At 37.8% G+C, this 20,785-nt stretch overlaps 1 protein-coding gene and 1 long non-coding RNA gene across 5 annotated transcripts in view; one reads left to right on the top strand and one right to left on the bottom strand.

Annotated features, from left to right (window-relative positions):
• LOC148977544 (uncharacterized) overlaps positions 1–20,785 on the bottom strand; it is a 139,009-nt gene that overhangs the window by 22,776 nt on the left and 95,448 nt on the right. The gene's annotated exons all lie outside the window — the stretch shown is intronic.
• The window catches only part of pcdh11 (protocadherin 11), a 190,763-nt gene that overhangs the window by 131,286 nt on the left and 38,692 nt on the right, over positions 1–20,785 (top strand). The window lies entirely within an intron of this gene.

The raw sequence follows: 20,785 nt of genomic DNA, 5'->3' as shown, positions 1-20,785 counted from the left end.
GTTATAGAGCTTTGACAAGAATGTTGGTCTCTTATACAAATAATACATCCTAAAAATCTTTGGATTGGTTCTTAAAAAAAAAAAAAAAAAAAAAACTGATAGAATGGAATAACTAAATGTACACTGATGAGCCAAAACATTATGACCAATCATGGTTAAAGTGAATATTGTTGATCATTGCACTCCTGTGTATGGTGCTACATAAACATTGTTGCAGACCAGGTACACCCGTTCATGACAGTGGTGTTCCCTGGTAGAAGTGCAGGGATAATGCACCCTGACACATTGCACACATTGTTCAAGAATTGTTTGAGGAACATGGCGAAGAGTTCAAGGTGTTGCCCTGTCCTCCAAATTCCCCAGATCTCATTTTAAATCGAGCATCTGTGAAATGAGCTGAACCAACAAGTTTGATCTATGACAGCACCGTCTCACATCCTACAGAAAGATCTGCTTGCTAACAGCTTGGTGCCTAATACCACAGGACAGCTTCAGGGGTCTTGTAGAGTCCATGCCTCGGCGGGTCATCGCTGTTTTGACAGCATGTGGGGGACCAACAGCATGTATTAGGAGTTATGTTGCACTATTAAATTATAAAAAACAAACAAAAAAAACATATATTTTTTTTAATTCAGCTTAACCTTCAGTTTTATTCACGTACTGTAATTTATTTGTTTTCACAATTCTAATAAAACCCGAATTTGAGGACATTTGTTTCAAGAGCCCAAATTAAGTGTATTTATATTAACTCAAATTATGCATGATTATTACCAGCATCTAATGTTAGGACAATTGTGTCTACACAGAGAAGTGGGTCTCTAAAATATGCCACAGCGAATTGATTAAAATGCATGTCCTCACCTCTTTCTCATTTTTCTTATGCAGACAGTGCCAAGGATAAAGATGGGCCTCAAATAGGCTTATTGACCAAAATAACCCAGCATCAATATGTTCTTTTAGAGCTAAACAGTCTCAGCATCTTAGAGATTGTATTTTTGGTGACACTAACTCTATTGATTTTATTTCATTTTTCATATATCTATAAGTCTTGTTAATAACCATAGCTTTGACACACGTTGAAGGCATTTTAGATTTTGCTATTAGTTCAAATTGGCTATTGCTTATTCATGAAATCAAATGTGCAAATTCTTCTGTAAACCAGGGCATTTCGATCTACCTACAGTATAAGGCATCTGGTCCATTTAGGATGGTTAAATTTAAATATTGTGATATTGTTCTTTCAAAGCAAAACATAGCTTGCTCTATTTCCAATTTGTCAACGAAAGGAGCGAGACGCAGCAAATATGAGGCCGATCGAATGTGAATAAGTAATGGCTTTTTAGCTCCTAGTCCTTTATCTTCACACAGGTCAGTGGGATCTAATCTAGGTGCGTGTGTGCGCGTGCATGCAGGAACCGGATTACTTGGTGGCACCCTGTGGTCCAGTGATCAATGTTAGCACTGATTATTTGATAAATTGGTATTCTCAAACAAATGGATGACTTCAGAAAGAGCTTGGGGCTAGTAACACAGACAGATGGAGTGTGGGAACCAGGGAGCTTTGCTGAGTGGAGGGAAAAGGATTTCATTTGGGACACACAGAGGATGGATTAGACTTGCCCTGGCAGGAAATGTTTGGGCTAACAAAATATGACAGGAGATTTTGAGGGCTTGACACTGAACATGAAGGCCTGGCAGAGGCGTAGCCTGTGCACAGAAGAACTGGTGCATTCATCACATTTGCCATGGTCAAGTTTGCAGGCCATGCTGCTGCTACCAAACATCTGTGGGACCTCCAGGCAGCGGAGGACCAGGAGGGTCAAGCAGTTGCCTGCCACTTTGCGGCTTATGCGTCGAGGCGGGCCACCAAAGTGCACCACTAGCCGGAGAAGCGACCAGCTACGAATGTCCCTATGCCCTGATTCTTCTGCACACCTGCTTGGTTGCATTGATTTGCTCTCATTCCAGGCGGTCGCAACTCCCAGGGGTTTTTGCTGTTCAACATCTGTCACGCCATGTAAAATGTTCCATGCTGAACCAGATACTGTATATAAATCTGTCTTTACCACATTCTTGCTTTCTAGTCAAAGGGGGGTAGACACTGATTGTTCACTGATTAAGTCTCATTATTAACTGTGCTACTATGGGTCCAAGCAGTATGATTTAATCAAGATCTACACTATGGAATTATGCAACTATGTTTTTACAAAAGCAGTTGTTGCAACTCATTGGCATTACTATTGAGAATGAAATTAAACCTTAAAATAAAATAAAATAAATAATTTCAGGGTGGTTGTGGCCTAATGGTTAGAGAGTCGGACTTGTAACCCAATGTTTGCAGGTTCGATTCTAAATACCAGCAGAAAACGACTGAAACGGCTTAAGGCACCTAACCTGCATCTACTGCTCCAGGTGTGTGTGTGTGTGTCCACGGTTTGCAGTGTGTGTTCACTACTCACTGCTCCTAATGTGTGTGCACTAACTTGGTTGGGTTAAATGTAGAGATTTCTAGTATGGCTTGCCATAATTGGCCTTCACTTCACTTCATTATGTGCCTGCTTATATTGTGTATGGTACTGTACATGAATGCGGTGCCTGTGCATTTTATAGCCCATAACTATATATTATAATACGAATATACAAACTTTCTTGAACACTAATCTGTTGTACCTTAAAATGATTAAACAATGTGTATAACATGTAGACTACATTATTTAAGTCCAACTTATAATTAATAATTTATTCATTGCTTACACACAAACTTCCAAAACATATATTTTTCAGTAATTTAAAATTCCAATTTCCTTTGGAGGTAAAGTCTAATATAATTTTCCAAAGCATTCAAATGTCTAATATTAAACCGCTTTAAAAGGTTTTACTGTTGCATTTTACATTCTTTTTTTTTTTTTTTTTGTTAAAATGGTGAAACTTTCAGTTTGATTTTTTACAGGAGGCCTGCAGTGTTTTTTTTTTTTTTTTTTTTAAAGAGGAGCCGAGCTTGTCCTTGATTGTGTAGTTGGCTTAACTAGTCGGCCACAGTGGGAGGCAGATGTTGTCTTGCGGCATGGCCGTTCGCCTCTGCCACTTTGATGCCTGATGTCACTGTGTATGCGGGTGCACTGCTCTTCTGGGCTAACTCTCTCACTCTCCTCCGTCTCTCTCTCTCTCTCATGCCCATGGTCGAAGATGCAAGTGTCACACCAGGGGATATGCCCATTTTAGAGCCAGTGAGCTATAATAATTGATGATCAGACCTGCTGTCAGTGTAAAAATGCAACTCAAAACGAGGCATGGCATGCTAAGGCACACACAGCATTAGGCTCTTGCACGGAGCAAACGTATGGCGCGAGGGCCCAGCTTGATGACAGCGGAGGACTATTGCACCAGTTGATGAGGGTTTTGTCCTTGAAATTTTAGATTTGCATTCTAATGACGAGAGATGCTCGACTGATAATAGACGTCTTGATGCGTTTCAGCCCGTAGATCTCTTTTACACCTCCACACTCTACAGTTTCAGTTAATTATGCATGTCTTTGTAGAGACACCGTGTCTCCAATGGCAACCCGCACATAGAACCCATAAACCAGGTCCCGTGTTTATCCAATGAATGCCTGGGCCCTTATTTTGAGAGAAATGTGCCCGCTCTGTATTGCTGTCTCATTTTTAAACTCCCTTGTGAAGAGGGTTTCATAAGTTAAAAATGAGAGCACCTGAAGGAGCAAAAACACAAGCCGGCTGCGATTCATGTCGGTAATGTAACCTCTTCCGTGGCACAGACGTCACCAAGCCAAGACGCAGTACGCTGCATTATGGTTCTGCTTAGTGCTAAATCAAAGCACACACGTTTTTCGAACTGGCCTGTCCTGTGACTAATCATCCTGTTAAGATTGCTAGTAGGCATTTCATTATGCCAAAGGTGTTTGGAATTTAAATTTCTCAGCAAACACGGTGTACAAGGTGTATTTAATTTGGCATTTTACACTCCATTTCTTAGCAACACCGGTAAACACTCTTGAGCTTGGGAACTGGTTTGCATATTTGGATCCCGGCGTGATGATGCACACCTGTTCTTCCCCTGTCTAAGAAATACTGGGTAGCAGAGCATCTGATTATAGCTGCCTGGGCCGAACAGTGGGAGACGATTTAATCATTCTCAGGAGTTTTGTGTCTGTCCCTTTGCCGGGCTGTCTGGGTATGCATGGACACGGACCCCTTTTCTTCTTTGTGATGAGCAGCTTTTTTTTTTTGTTGCTTTTTTAGAATGATTATTCGCATTATTCCTCAACTTAACTGCCCATAGCCGCACGCTCCCCGAGCCACTTCCATCTGTTTTACCTTTCGGAGCATCTGTCATGGCTTGCAGGGACATCCACCTCTCAAGTCGACATGAGGACATCTGTCCCAACAGACAGCCAATCAGGATGCAGCGACCATTCTGTTAACGCTTCACTGGGCCCCGCGCCACACTCGCGAGCATTCGACACGCTATATCCAAGCAAATTGCATTCCTCAGTGAAGTTAGTGTTTCTAATTCTTCACTCACAGCCAGTTGTGCCGGCAGATAATTTGATAAGGCCTGTCATAATGGTGTTGCTGAATCCTGATAAATGTGTCCAATGTGGGTTTGAGTACAGGCTGGAGAAAAAAAAAAAAATAACCAGGATTTCCTGATGAGGAGTGCGAGTCAGGAGGACAAATGGAGATATCTGGTGTTCCTTGCTTTCAAGTAACAGAATGAGTGTTTGTCCTGTGGCGCATTTCACGCTGCACTGTATGTTTTAATGCGGTCATGTGGTTTATTATAAAAATCAGTCACACAAATAGCTACACCAATTCACTCTCCGTATTCTCCTACACAATGTCACAACATCACCTCCCCCTCTTTTGTGCATGTACAATACAGTGGGAATTCATTAGACTGGCATAGCAGGGATCCATTCCTATTTGGATAAAGTACATCTTTTTTTATTTAAATCCACAAGACCAGGTTTATTCTCAGTGCAGCCAAAAATGAGAATGTTGTCATCAATTACGCAACTTCATTCTTTCCCATGCATTGACAGTGAATGGAGACTGGAGCTTTCAAGCTTTAAAAAGAATGCAAAAGTGTCATAAAAAGACCAAATAAATGTCCAGTTGACTTATGTACTCTAAGGAGTCTTATGAAGTCATAAAATAGCTGTTTTTCAATGAGGATCTTCCTCTCCATGTGTTAAACATTAACAGACTCAAACGAATGATTCATTCCCAAATCATATGCTATTCTCTCATAAATGTAAGTTGTTGAAAAACAACAAAAAATTCTGCCTGTTTCTCATACAAACTTAATGCAAAAGAAAATGTAACAATGCCGTCAGTACCACTTTGCATTTGTTGTACTATTAAATTAAATGAAATAAATGAAAACATATTAATTTCATCTCTTAAATAAGTATTTTTTTTTTTAATTGAAGAAACACTTATGTATTGCCATTTGGAGCCTGAAACACTCAGTCCCCATTCACGTTCACTTTAATAAATAAAATAAAAAAAAATCGCCCTGTGCATTCATGGTAAGAAAGGCTGAGACAACATAAGGGTGAGTAAAGTATGTCTGAATTTGTATTTTTCAATGACTTATACTTTTAGGTTTGTGCCCCAAGTCTTTTCTTTCTGAGGATGATTTCTCAGAATGGAACTGTTTGGGAAACTGACCAAGCACTGACCTACAAATGCACAAAGCCACGGGTCCTCCATTCCCCCCCCCCCCCCCCATCTACTGTGTGTCAGATTTTCCCCTTCTGTTAAAATATGCTGTCTGTGGCTGCCAGTCTCTGCTTAATCCTCATGAATACATGACTTTGTGCGCATGAATAAATAAAAAGCTGCTTGGCGGGTAATTGAGGTGCCGTGCCACTAACAAATGAGGACACAATTTGTAAATGAGATATTCCCCCATCTAGCTCGACGATGATTTATATCAAATTAAACCATTTACTAAAATCATGCAAGAGGGCTTGGAAGCCGTCTCCTTCTAGCAGTTTTATCCTTTTTTTTTTTCTGCTGCTTTCTGCTGTTACATTCTACAATTGCTCTTGTATTGCTCTCAGTTGGTTAACCGTAGATATATAGAAATTAGATTTTCCCATTTTCTATATTTGCTGGATGCTTTCATCTCGTATCTTTACGACAGACGGACCTCTAGCTGTGCTGCATCCCATATGGCCTTGAGAAGCAGTGTCTCTAGTCTAATTTCCCACACAATATTAAAGCTGCAGTATAATTGCTATGATTTCTTCAATGGATTACTTCAGTATAGTCATGATTGGAAAATCATACAGAACTTGAATTGGCAATCAGACAAATAGGGGCAAATTGACTTAACAATTGTGGCACATATATGATTTGCCCAATTGTGCTGTATTGTGATTTGTGTCATTCCTTATGTGCATGGGTTTCAAACTGGTGTCATGCTCGGGGGCCCATTGAAGAGTTCTAGTGTTTTAGATTTACAGTTTTACATTTATTTCTGATTCATTCTGCTTTCAAAAGACTGGTTTTCTATTGGCATCCGCAATTTTACGTTTTTCATCAGGTTTTAACTTAATATCAGATCAATATACTGTATGTCAGATACTGTATGTTGAATCACGTATAAGTACAATGGCAAAATAAAAAAAACAAAGTATTACAATTTTGGAAGCATATTGTTTTTATAATATCACACTCATTATATACATAAATAAATGGGTCTGCATATTTTGACATATTTTATTCTGCAAGGATGGATTAATTTGATCAAATGTGATAGTAAAGGCGTTTATAATGGTATTCGAGATTTTATTTCAAATAAATGCTGTTCTGTTGAACTTTCTATTCATCAAAGCATGCTGAAAAACAATAGACAAAAAAAATTAATGAGCACACACTTTTTTAATATTGATAATAATTAGAAAGGTTTCTTGGGCAGAAAATCAGCAGATGAAGAATGATTTCTGAATGATAATATTGCACTGCAGACTAGAATACTGCTGCTGAAAATTCAGCTTTTAAACAGGAATAAATTATAGAATATATTATTATTATTATTATTATTATTAATCGTAAGAGACTTCTTTCAAAAACGTTAAAATGTATATACCGACCAATGAACAAACCAAATTTGTGTGTGGTACTTAGTGCCATTATTTTTTAGGAAAAGAATCCTTTGCTAGACGACCATATGTGTGCCATTGGCAATAAAATGTTTAAAATTTGGGCACACATAATTCATTCACAGTGAATTCCCCTGTGGCGTTGTTGCTTGCATCAGAAACTTCTCATATCTAGCCAGTCTATAAAGTATCGCAGTGGTCTAGATAAATCTCCTATATTGAATTCCCTCTGAGCGTTTCTGAACACCTCTGTTCCGTTCCATTGATTCATAGGTTGTTCATAATGCCCTACAATTTAACTTAGCCTTCATTGTGTTGTATTGTTACTAAAAAAGTAGTGTAATGAGAAAACAGTTGATGAGCCAGACATCCTCTCTTTTGCCTGTGGGGGACCTTAAGGCACCAAAGGAAGTGCTAACTCAAGATAAACCTAACATTGCAATGTAAGGTAGATAACAAGGTTAACCTACAGCAAAATGGCTTATCTTTGAGAAAACACACCTGTAGTAAGCGGTGAAATGTTTAAGGCACTGCTACAAGTACAGTACATTTAGGGTTGAGAGTAGCAGTGGCAATATGCCCATGGCGAGAATGCAATAAATAAATGATTTCAAGTCGAGGGAGAAGCATGCTGCGTCTCTGATGTGGTTCTTCTGTTTGAAACCGTGACATCTTGTCAGCGAGGTGAGAGATTCGCTGTTCGCTGGACACCTCAGGTATCCGTGCAGAATACACAACAGAGTCGTTTTGGCAATGGGGTTTGTCTCGGGAAATGTTTTCCATTAAAGTCACAAATGTTCCTTCGCCGTGGTGTCATTAAACAGAGTGAGAATTTAGTGAAAAAGAGCTTTGGATATCACAGGATACCCCTAACGCACAGCTTTGTTCCTGGTGGCGCCAAAGTCTACACACAGAGAGAATCCGTGATTACTCCTCACGCTCAAAGGCTGGGGAAGAACAGCGTGGCGGGGGAGACAATATGAACCTTGTCGGTTGTTATGTGTTTAAATGACAGCCATCAGCAGAGGATGAAATAATAAAAGCTAAATATCAAAGGATATCACCTGTTCCCTGTCAGCCGCCGCTCTGCAACACATTTTGCAGTGTTCGATATCCCATAAAAGCGACTCTTGAAGAAAGCGGCATTGATTTCATAGGTCCTGTTCCATCCTCGTGCCCTTGTGCCTAGCGCTTGACCCACTTATTTTCTCATCTTTCCTGGCTGCCTCATGAGGGTTATGCTTGCCTACTGCTTTTCCCATTACAAAGTGGACGCCTGCCAAGTATCCCGTACAGCCTCTCTCCGAATGAGTTAGGTGATACCAGCTCAGTTAGTCAACATCATAAATCACCAGACAAATTGACATATGTGCCACTGGAGAGCCGATACTTAAAGGAGGCTGAAGACCACACACACGGCTACAGAACCTCACGATCATCACGGCGGCGAATAAATATTGGCAAAGCATTAAGTTAAGATATAGCATCAAGCGTGGCATTTAGCCCATCTCAAGTGGATTGCCCTCAAATACATTAGGTGTGCGATTGCCGCCTTTTATAATAGTTCTGGGTATTCTAGGGTTTTTGCTGCAGAAATGCAAAGCTTCCAACCCTCTGTTCTTTAAATATGTCAAGATTTCATGTAAGGAAGTGAGTTACGCTTCAAAATTATTTATGCACCGCTCTGGGTTAGTTCCCTTGCTTTCTTTTTCCAATAAGTATAAAACACACAAAAAAAATTACTCTTAATCGTCTTGAAATAGCCCATTAGAGTGATTACCTGTCGGCCAATAAATGCAGTTTCTGTATCTGGGCTCGAACCACCCATTTCAATCATGTGGAGATACTTTGGAATAGCAAAGCATTAACGCACACAAATATACTGTTCATTTATAGGCTTGTTACACGGTTATTGCTTACAGTGCTGTGCAATGTAGACACTAAGTCACATGACACTGGATTACTGTATTTTTTTATTTAAAAAAAATAAAAATAAACAATTGTGTGGTTTATTAAATAGTTTAGTAAAACATATCTGCCCCATTCACTTTATGGGGTTATCTCTTGAAGAGTTTAAGATATAATGCTAAGTCTGTCTGAAGGCTGCAGATGAATTTGCAAAAGAACCATGGTTGGCTTGGGGCAGAAAAGATTTCTTTATATATTCCTTGATTATCTCTTCTCTAAGCTGTGTCCTTTCAGGGCATTCAAGACGATGGGATTGACTGGCACAGAGGACGCATGGGTTTTCGTATCTCTTTTCATTCTAAGCTCTTAAATGCAGCTTAGATTTGTAAATGCAAACATCTCAGAAAGTTGCGTACGTGATTAAACTGTCTTGCATTGGTATGCAAATAGTAGGGATGTCAGTCAATTAAAAAAAAATGTTAATCAAATCCATTACTTTATTATAATACGTGCTTTAATTAATCATATTAATCACAGTTAATTGCATGTATCAGTATTTGCTGAGGAAAACCCCGCAAATGAAGATTTTTAATTTATTCATTGTTATGGCTGATGAATCAGTCATTGAATAGATATTACAAGAATGGCTATATTTACGTAATTATAAACTTCAGAATTTTGTGGTCAGTAAGATTTGTATTATTGTATTCTTTTAATTTGGCTAGGATGCAAAAATTAATTGTATTTTTAAATATATTCAAACAAAAAAAAGAGTTGTTTTAAATCTTAACAATATTACTAATGCTGTATTTTTTATTAAATAAATGAAGTGAGCACAAGAGACTTCTTTCAAAAGCATTTTTAAAAACACACTGACCCAGTAAATACCAAAGAAAGAACGTAAAACAAGACGTTTCTTTATATATTTCAAAAAAGCCGACAATGTACGTAAAGCTGAATATTTACAGAGCCTTTATCTGTCACATCTCTGGAAAATTAAGATAGAGTTTTTTGAATTTCATGTGTCACCATAGGCAACAACACCAATAATTCATTGAAACCAGTTTTACAGAGAGAGTAACTGATCCGTTCTGTATCGTTTCCATGGATAAGTCGATACAGGGGTGTAATAGGGCAAGAGTATAGGATAATTGTTGACTGAATGTATGCCTCCCTTGAGTATCGCACAGAAAAGAGTACATTTTTTGATTTTGCAAAGTGATGATGATCCTTTCCATCCACACAATATTAAAACATGTTCAAAGGCTCGTATTCTAAAGAGGCCGCTTGCAAAGAAGTGATATAATCAACTTTATGAAACATTCTCAAACTCTGCTCAAAATATGTGTAGCAATCTTAAAAGTGATGATTCTTTGTATGCTGCTTGTGAAATCATTTCTCTGTGATCTATTCATCGCAATGGGATTTGCATTTGGATTTGAGCAGGATTTTCGTAAAGAGTATGGTCGCTCGCTTTGCTGGTTAAATGTTTAAAGAAGACATGCAATTTGAGTTGGTGCCGAGCTCATCAATATGAAATTGGTGCAGAGCTGAGGGGGGGAAAAAAAAATAGAATGAGACAGCCTGACACACCTCCCTTCCAAATCCAGACTCAATCCATTTTCCGAATCCTCCACCTGTCAAGATTAGAAATTGTGTGGAGACAAAACTTCTTACATGGGTTTTGGCTTGCCTTTGAACATGACGTCTAGAGACAGGGGAAAAAATAAGACTTCATCCGTGCTATGATGTCATCATGATTCCTATTTTGATTCCACTCGACATTTAGACATAATGAAAAGGTCACTGAAAGTGGCAGCCAAGCATGATTTTTTTTCTTCTTTCTTTCTTTTTTTTTATATAATAGAGATCAATGTGGGTCTGTTGTGATTCTGAAGGGGTTAAAATTAATCGTTTTTTTTTTATAATTTTGCAAATGACTTCTATTTGCATGCTTAAGAAATGTGATCCTTTTGCATAGATTTGAAGGTAGCTTTTCAAAGAAATCTATTTCGATCTGTCGCGTCTAATAAAATTAGCATTCTAAGATGTGGGTCTCAGCTTTATTAGTGTGGATGCATTGCATCTGCACTTATATAAAAGACAATTTGTTCTATATTGCAACTTGATATCACTTACAGTCCTACAAAATCAGATGAAAATGCAGTCAGCATTCATTTTTGGCATATAAGGAAGCATATTTCCCTATTCCCTATGGAGTTCTGCATATAAAATAGTTAGGCTACACTGTGACAATATCCATTTTTATATATTGATGGAATATATATTACCTCAGAAATGATACAAATGCCTCGCTTGAAGAAATAGATGCCTATGACACATTGATCCATTTCATTTTAGTTGCTTTTCATGCATTTTCCCAGGGAAAACACACACTTAATTTTGGTGGTTAAGATTTGTAGATGCCGTTCCTCGGAAGAAATTTCAGTCACAGCGAATTATGGCGCGCAATCGTCCCGAGGGTTGAACCTCATGCATAATTCTCGTCAAATGCTAATGACCACCTGATAGTTAAAAGAGGACATAAAAGTAGTGGCACAGTGAAAAAGTCGTGCATACTGTCGTTGTATATCAGCATTATGTGTCATTGTAGTTTTGATGCCATCATTCACTGATTAGTTATAGTTCTGGTTGAGCACAGCATGGCTATTGCACAAATCAAATGTCAGCTCTCGCTAGTAATTTCTAAAGACTGCCAAAGGCCAACGCAGTTTCATCTAGTCCTACGGGAGATAAAAGGCACACGGCAGTGGATTGAGACGAGACATCCGTTGTGTTGACAGATTTCATCACGAGTGACTTTAGCACACCTACAAGGCGCTCGTATCGGGCCATCATGCCCTCTGTGAACAATGAGAGTGATGAATCTGCCGTTATGGGCTTTCATGATGCCACTGAGGCCAATCTATGGGAACAGCCGTTAAAATAACACACCACATGACTGGGCCTTTTTAACAAGCTCAGAGACACGAGTTCAGAGAGGGGTTGTGTGGAACGAGGGTCCCAGCTACACTTTGTGTCTAAAAAATCATACGTCATGCTGCTCCCTGCTGACCCTCCAGAGCAGTTCATCCATCGCAGTGAGCTGGTCCAACACAACATGTCTTAAGGTTAGAGCCTTCGTTCGGTTTTAATTATTTAGTCTTTGTTATTATTATTATCTTTTCCCACCAATTTCCTTAAGGCATTTTTCTTGTAAAAACCAAAAAAAAAAAAGGTTTCAAACAGATCATAACTGCAAACATTGTTAATCAGTACGTTTGTCTGGTTTTCATGTAAATCTAAACATCCTGTAAACAAGATAAGTTTACTTAAGAAGCACAGTTATCATGTATTTTTTTTGATTAAACTTTGTTTTCTTACTTAACTGGCAAAGTTTTTTCTCGTGTTTTTGCACACTCTTCAGAGTTTTATTTGCAGAGATCTATTCTCAAAACAAGAACATGCAATTTGATAGTTTGATAAGCAAAACAAACTTAATTCAAAATGTATTTTCTGAAATCACAATATAATATCTTAAAGGGTCAGTGTATTTGTATTCGAGTAAAATTCAAAATAGGCATACAAATCTTTAATTTACTTTATAGTGTATGGATTCTTTAATTATATATCCATTATAATAATTATGGATATGCAATATTGGTTGATGTTTTTCTATATATCCAGCAATGAACATGTAACAAGAAAAGTCATTGAAAAGAAAATAACAGTCACCCATTACCTCATGAACCATGGTTAAACCAACAACTAATAAAATAAAATTGTGAACATTATGAACCTCAACACCACGGTGGAGGACGCTGAACAGACAGAATATGTTAGGGATAATGTATAGCAAGGAGGTTGATTATGAGCCCGGCGCGAAGCCTGAAGGGTTTGTATTCGCTATAATTGCCTCGCTCTACATTACCCCGCTTATTACATGGCAACCTACCAAATAAATCAATAATTTGACTCAAAATATGGATATAAAAAAGGAGTTAATTGATTTAATAAACGATTGTATCGCTTCCGCTAAAAAAGAAAAATAGTCCGTTATGTCTCTACGTTTGGAATCCATGGCAACGCTATGTTTTTCGTAGCAACGGTGTGTTATACTTATAAGCAGCGGCCTGTTATAATAACAGACTGCATTCTACATTAAAATTCAACCAAGCCATATAAAAAACAATTAATTACCGTTACCGAGCTAACAGAGCTACGTAAACAGACTAACAGAGCGAACATGAGAGCACCCGTCTGCAGACGTCAATAATGGAATATACTCCTGATCAAACTCCGCTTCCCAAAAGTTATAAACTGCCTCCGGAACCTAGTTAAGGTACAAACATCTATTCAACAAAAATAGTGATGCAGTTAAGTGTTTTTTCGCTCAGCCGAGCCCTCTCTGTTGCTGTGTAGAGCAACCTGTGTCAGTCACCTCTTCCTGAACATCACTCACTGCGGTCTCGTGAGGAACGCAGCTTTTTGATATAAAGTATTTCTTGTTCCCGAATACAAATATTTTTTTTTTTTAAGTATTTGTTCGTAATAAGTATCCGCAAAGTATTCGTAAGTATTCAGATTCGGCTCCACCCCTACTGGAAACCCAGTTATACTATTGAATTGTTGTGCAAAACACTCTCTCATTTTCCCCTGAAACGAGAGAAATATGTTTCACTCAAAAAAAAAAAAAAATCACTAGGAAGGTTGTGCACGTTACATATTATATTTATAATCAGTTTACTTATAATTGTGTTTTTTGACTTGAAATGTTTGTTTTTTTTCTCTTAAAGTCCCCGTGAAATCAAAATTGAACCTATTTACTTTGTTAGCGCATATTACTAGTCTTGTGGTGAACAATTAATCCGTGCAAGTAAAAATATATTTAAAAAATGTTTTACCTTGGTAATCTTTAATCAAAATCTGAAAAGTTACTTCCGGTCTGGAACGGTTTCTTTTTCTGATGACGTAGGTTTCACAACTTGGGTGGGGAAACGCTTAACCCCTCCCCTCAAACCGTTAGTTTGCTATGAGCGAGAGATGGAGAGGAGGAGCGCTAGAGTAAAACCCTGCCCTCTGTTCAATATTCCGTTTCACTTGGAAATACGTCACAGCACTGGAGAAAAATCGTTTGCAACTTCCGGTTCATGGGGACTTTAAGGTCTATGTAATTATATCTCAATTTAAAGCGTTCAAAATCCTAACGCGTTGTCTAAACACAAACCATTTATGTTAAGTAAAAAATTCTTACATCCAGTATAGTGGCAGTATAGTGCGAGCCAACTGCCATTTTACCCGAACTTAATTTGATTGTGTTCAATCTGCTTGAATATATGTACAATTTAAGTTAATAATAAAGAGAATAAATGTTAAAATGTAGTGTTTTTTATTTATTCTTTTTTTTTTTTTTGGAGAAACTTAGAAAAGGGGAAGACTTGATTTGATTCAACTTTTGCTTTCTGCAGTTGCCATTGTTCACATGTACAGCTTTTGTTTCAATCTAACTGAATTCATTCTGATTGGTGAATCTGAATGTAGTGTTTACATGAAAGCTAAAAAGTGATGTGAAGTGAAGTGTGAAGCGGTTGATGTGCATTTTAACATTGCTAAGAAAATTCCCCGCTCCTCCGAAATCGGTAACTTACGTCTCACAGGTGTCGCTCATCGATAATCACGCCACCGGCCTCGCGCTGTTCTCCCGCGGCCCTCACTCGTCCTGCTCGCCACAATAAACATGATGAATGGCGACTGAAGAACGCAAAAGCCAAATCCCGGACATTTTGGGCGATCTCGAAACACATTTTCGGGCAGACTCATCACGGAGACTCACTAGTCTAGACTTGTTGTTTAACTACTGCGCTGTTACCAGTAAGCGTGGCCTCCTAGGCCAGCGAAGCAAGTGCATTCTGGGATTTGTTGTCTTTCATCCACATAAGCCAAAACTACATTTTCTGTTTTTTCTCAGTCTAGAAAGCTCCAAATTCTAAAATAATTTAACATTTCTTCCAGAGGTGCAATGACCCTTTAAGTAACTTTATTTCTCAGGTAACGTCCTAACAAATTAGTAAATAGGTTTTTGTTTTAAACTAAAAGACAGATTTTTTTTTTTTCAAAAAGAGTATGAATAATTAACTTAATTAAATATATCCTCTTAAATCAAATCTTAACAACTGCACTCTTAAAACAATAAATAATTTGTAGGAATAATAAACCCAACTCAGGATGTATTCTTTAAAATCAAATCTTAACAACTTAAGCTGTTTTAATCCTCCATCTTTACTGAAAAGCAAAACAAAACGACTAATTAAGAAACATATATTTTGCAATGAATTTTCACTGATATTCACATTATAGATGTCTTTGTCTTTCCTACTCAAAGGACTGAAATAGAAGGTCCAATATAATCAAATTACAGAAAGCTCAGTATTCAGATGCACAATGCCCGAGCAGAAATATGGTGCCGTATTGTTCGTCTATTGGCATCAACTGATGAGCTAATCTCTTTGAAGCCATTCTCCTTTCATCATTAAAGCACCACACTCTGCATGCGGCCAAAATAAAGACAGCCAAATTCACACCAAACTTACAATTGTAGAGGCCAGTAGTTTGAAAAAAAAAAAAAGATTAAATGAATTAATTAAAGGTATACACTGAGGAGCTGAGAAATAACTAGAAGGACCCATGGGGCATCGATATTTGTAAGTATTAATGGTGCCGTTGTGTGAGACAGCCCACAAATGTTCTTTGAAAATAAGGAGCAGATTCTTTGCTCTAAGTTTCCACTTTTGTTCTTTGTCGCCTTCATCTTCTTTTCTGCTTCTGTTTAACAAGCACAACAGCAATAAAAATGTATGTTGTGTTAGTACGGCGCATTATTTCAAGCCATCATCGACATACAAATACCATCATTATGAATTCATCCATGGACACAAATATCTCCAAACAGCCTTTTTTCGCTCAGCAATTTACCTCACATCAGAGAAGTTATCAGAAAATTGTTCAGGTACATTGAGCATGGCTTTAAAAGCCTATCAAGAAAATTGCTGGGCTTGTTCAATGACCTTAGCTGTTCTGTACCGCAACCAAGTTTTGACTGTTGCTTGGCATGCGCACGCTCTGATCCTTGCCTTTTATAATGTTCTCCTGCACACCTACACTTGCTGGGCTTAAGCAGGCTTTCCACAACGCCTTCCTGACATGATTGATTGGAGTATAACCTGCCAAATGCATTGCTTTGATAGCTGTGATGTCAGTGATATATTGCTGCATTATCTGATTGCATCACCCAGCTGAACTGAAACAATGCATTCAGTTCGGTCCTAAAGAATGTGCTGCGAAAGCATTAGCGTATTGATGCCACCATTTAAAAGAAAAAAAAAAAAGAAACCAAAACCATTGAATGATGCTGGTCAGGGGGGGTTTAAATGTGGAATCTTCAAAAGAGTTTATACCAGTACATTTGAATTATTATTAATTACTCTGAATTACTATTTTCCTGATAATATTTAATATAATATCCAATTATATTGATTATTTTTTAGGTGATTTACTATGGTTTGCGCTTGTCAATTTACTGGTGTTTACCATAGCAAAAAAAAGTTGGTTTGGTCCATATGGAAATGATCCGGCTGTGTTCTTTAAAGGAGTAGATCACTTAAAAAAAAAAAAAAAAAAATCTTTTGCTGATAATTTACTCACCCTCATGTCATCCAAGATGTCCATGTCTTTCTTTCTTCAGTCGAAAAGAAATTAAGGTTTTTGATGAAAAGGATTTTCTCCATATAATTGACTTCAATGAGAACCAAACAGTTCAAGGTCCAAATGAGAGTTTCAGTGCAGCTTCAAATGGCTTTAAACGACACCAGACGATAATTAAGGGTCTTATAATAAGGGTCCTAGTAATATGTTTTAGCTTACATCAAGGACATCCACGATGCAGGTGTCTTTGTTTCCACAGTATTTTCAATTTTGATATTTTTAGGTCAGAACCGTTCTTGTATGTCAGTCATATAATAGAGTTTTATGGGGTTCACCCTGGGTCCACCTGAAAGAGCATGCAGAGAGAAGTCCAAATTAAACATGATTTAATGACTTGTAAATGTAAGTATACATTGATGGGCTAAGACAAGAAATGAGCGGTTTGTGTGAGAAATCGAACAGTATTTATATCGTTTTTACCTCTTGTAACCACAGCCATGTCCAAGTGATCTAAAGGCACGGGAGTTTCGGTCTGTGGATGTCTGATCGCTTTTCGGGAGATTTCAGAAGTTTTACCTTTCGCTGTGAAGATCTAAATATCGAAATCGTCTTCCATTGTGATTTCCTGTATATCTAAATATGTTTATAAAATCCGAAATCTCTGTGTACTCTCAATGAGCGACGTACATGCGCGAGAGATCACTTCCGCCGCTTTACGGCGCGTGTGCAGACCGAAGCGCCCATGCCTTCAGATCACTTGGACGTGGGTGTGGTTACAAGAGGTAAAAACAATATAAGTACTGTTCGTTTTCTCACACAAACCGCTCGTTTCGTGTCTTAGGCCATAAATGTGTACTTACATTTACGAGTATATCAGTAAATAAATGTTTAATTCGGACTTCTCTGTGCATGCACTTTGTGGTGGACCCATGGGTGAAACTCCATTATATGACTGACAGACAAGAACGGTTCGACCTAAAAATATCAAAATTGAAAATACCGTGGAAACAACTTTTTATTTTATTTTTTTTTTCTCCACTAATGGAGGTTAATCACACATAATTGCCCCAACTGTGCTGTTTAACGAATAAAACACCTAAAACATTATTATCTGAAGATTATGTTTGTAGTGTCTTGACTCAAAAATTACATTTCAGTGATTGCATTAGGGCTTACTGAGTTGACTGTTGTCATTCACACTCTAATTACAGAACTTGTGTGAATTCTTAATAACAAAAAAATTACAGCGTGTGCCTCTCAGCATCTGAAGGGTTTTCTAAGTTTGAACGCTTTGTTCTTTGTCAGCACAATTCACTAGGAATATTGTTTTTGCATTCAGAAATACAAAGTGTGTCCATCCATTCCAGACGATTCACAACCTCACAGTCGAATAAAGCCTGATGAAGTATCTGATTGGTTAAATTATTCCGAAGAGAGTGCGGATACATGGATTTTTCCTTTTGTTACGCTTACGTTATCTCCCAAAGCAATTGCAGTTCCTCAGATTGGACTTTCCATGATGATATCACAGACTAATGGATGGCCATTTATCCATTAAAATGATGAATAAATTGACAGACAGACATAAATGTAATTGTGTTTCACTTCAAGCTGCCTGTCTGTGTAGGAAAGACTCCTTTCCGTCTTTTCAGTCGTGAGTGTTTAATTGTCTTGCTTGGGAATGCATGTCATTCTGCTGGTGTCTGTTTCTGATATTAATGGAGGAAGCCAGCGTTGTGCCTGCCTCCACCTTCAGCTTGTTTTATGAAGCCACAGGCCATTTCAAGGGCTCTGATTTCTGTGGATTTTATGCGCCTCATCCTGCATGAAAATAGAAGGCAAATGCAGACGCACACTGAGTGAAGATTCAGGTGCACATGTAAGGCAACAGCGAAACATTGTTATAAACGTGTTTTAAAAGGGAACTCTTTTGGTTGTTGATATATCATTATTTATTTGAGAGGGACTAAAATAACTTTCCCACAGTGTAACATTGACAGGGTTTGTCAGACACCTAATTATTTTATCCATGTTCCTCCAAGGTTGTGTTTACTAAGCCTAGGGTAAATGACTGTGGTTGGCTTGACATTATGTTTATTTCATTATCAATGGCATTATGATAGTCTCACCCCATTATTCTGTCTGGGCTTTTTTGCAATTTATTCAGATGGTTATTTTACTGCACTTTTGACATATTAAGCGGTAATGGGAGGAAAACTCACAATAGTATGTCCAGTTATTTTTCTGTGTCAGTGAAGATCATATAATCATCCAAATATGAGGCCTTTTGGTAATTTCTTGGGTTATTTTTATTTATTTATTGCATGTTAAATGTCACTGCCCGTCTTTGACATGAAGGGGGGAAAAAAGAATGCAACAATATCCGACTTGTCGGTCTGTATTTGTAAACAACGTTTATTATGTCTCTTTTTTTTCCCCAGAGAACAGAAAACGGGTGCATACCATGCATCATCAAAAACCAAAAACATTTATCATCAAAAACAGCTGCAGTCTACTGATGTATATTTAGCTTTAGTTTGAAGCGCACCACAAAGTTGAGCTCTTTATGCGTTTCTTGACCCCAAATCATTGTTCATGTTTGCTCTCATTGTCACTTGCTTCTGTTTATGATGGTGTGAAGTCTAGTTTTGTCACAAAGGCATGCCTCTCGAAGACACTGTTGTAGTTTGTGTGCCGTTGCTGTGATTATTTCAGAGTGAAACGATGAAGGATAGAGAGACAGAGCACAAATGCAACATTATGGTGTAGAACAAAAACCAGGAAACTTTATCAATTGAAATCAATCAACTGCGCTGCAGGCGAAACTGTAGTCTGAATGTTATTTAGCACAAGTGATTTCTACTTCTGCTTAGATTATTTTCATATGACTATTTTGTCACGTTATTACATGGCAGTGCAAGATTTTCTTGCCTATTGCTGTATTACCTCTACAGGAGAACACCACAGCACACCATTTTTTATACATCCAATTCAAGTGAGCTTCAAACTATGACAAATCCATCCCAAAATTAGGTCTGAGATGAAGCAGAATACCTGGAGACAGTGAGTCATAGGTGAGATTAATCTCTTTGCCAATAGACTATAGAGAGTGATGACTTCCTGTCTTTGTCGAGGTTAGCATCAGGAAATCTGACTCTTGCCTTCCTTCCTTCCTTTCTTTCTTTCTTTCTTTCTTTCTTTCTTTCTTTCTTTCTTTCTTTCTCTCTCTCTCTCTCTCTCTCTCTCTCTCTCTCTCTCTTTCTTTCTTTCTTTCTTGTGACGCTTGTTGTCCTTTTAGCAGTCTAATGGCTTCCTGATTGGTATCTGTTTCACAGCAAATGTTTCAGTCCTACAAATACCCTACTATTTTCTCAATTGGTGCAATTAATCTTGTCCAAACATTGCAGAGTTTCTGTCATCTGACACTCTTAGCCGGGCACAACCAATGTCAGATTTAATTATATTTTTGAAGGTTTAAAGAACCCCCTCAGGGTGTCAAGTTTTCGTTTTCAGAAAATTCAGCTTTTTTTTTTCTTTGCTTTTTTTTTTGTAGGAGTGGGTAATACCACTTGTTTTGCTTTTTATCCAGGACCAATATTACTGGTACCTCTGTTAGTAGTTAATTAGTAGTTATAGTCAATTAGCATTCTGTCAGTATTGACATTGAACTGCTAATTTTCAGACTCCTTTTTATTTATTAACAAAAATGTTGATGTATTTACAACAATTATTGTGCACAATCAGTTATGGAACAACTGCTTATTTAAAATTACGAGACCGCAAAAACAACACTAAAGCACGTCACCTATTGTCTTCACAATTGATTTGATATGCAAGCACTGATCTCTCTGTTTGAATGTGTGTCATGTTAGCGTGAGACTATTCTGATACAATTTTCTAATAAACTTGTCTGTCTAAAGTTATGTCCAATATAGTAGTTGGCAGTTTTGATAGTCCAAGGTCAATCCATCCATTGATATTTTTTATGAGTGTGTGTGTGTGTGTGTGTTCATGCGAGCGTGTGACTAAGCATGTGTTTTGGA

The sequence above is a fragment of the Pimephales promelas genome, chromosome 9, assembly GCF_988280905.1.
Source record: "Pimephales promelas chromosome 9, fPimPro1.hap1.1, whole genome shotgun sequence".
Lineage (NCBI taxonomy): Eukaryota > Metazoa > Chordata > Actinopteri > Cypriniformes > Leuciscidae > Pimephales > Pimephales promelas.
This window is presented reverse-complemented; position numbering and strand designations above follow the sequence as displayed.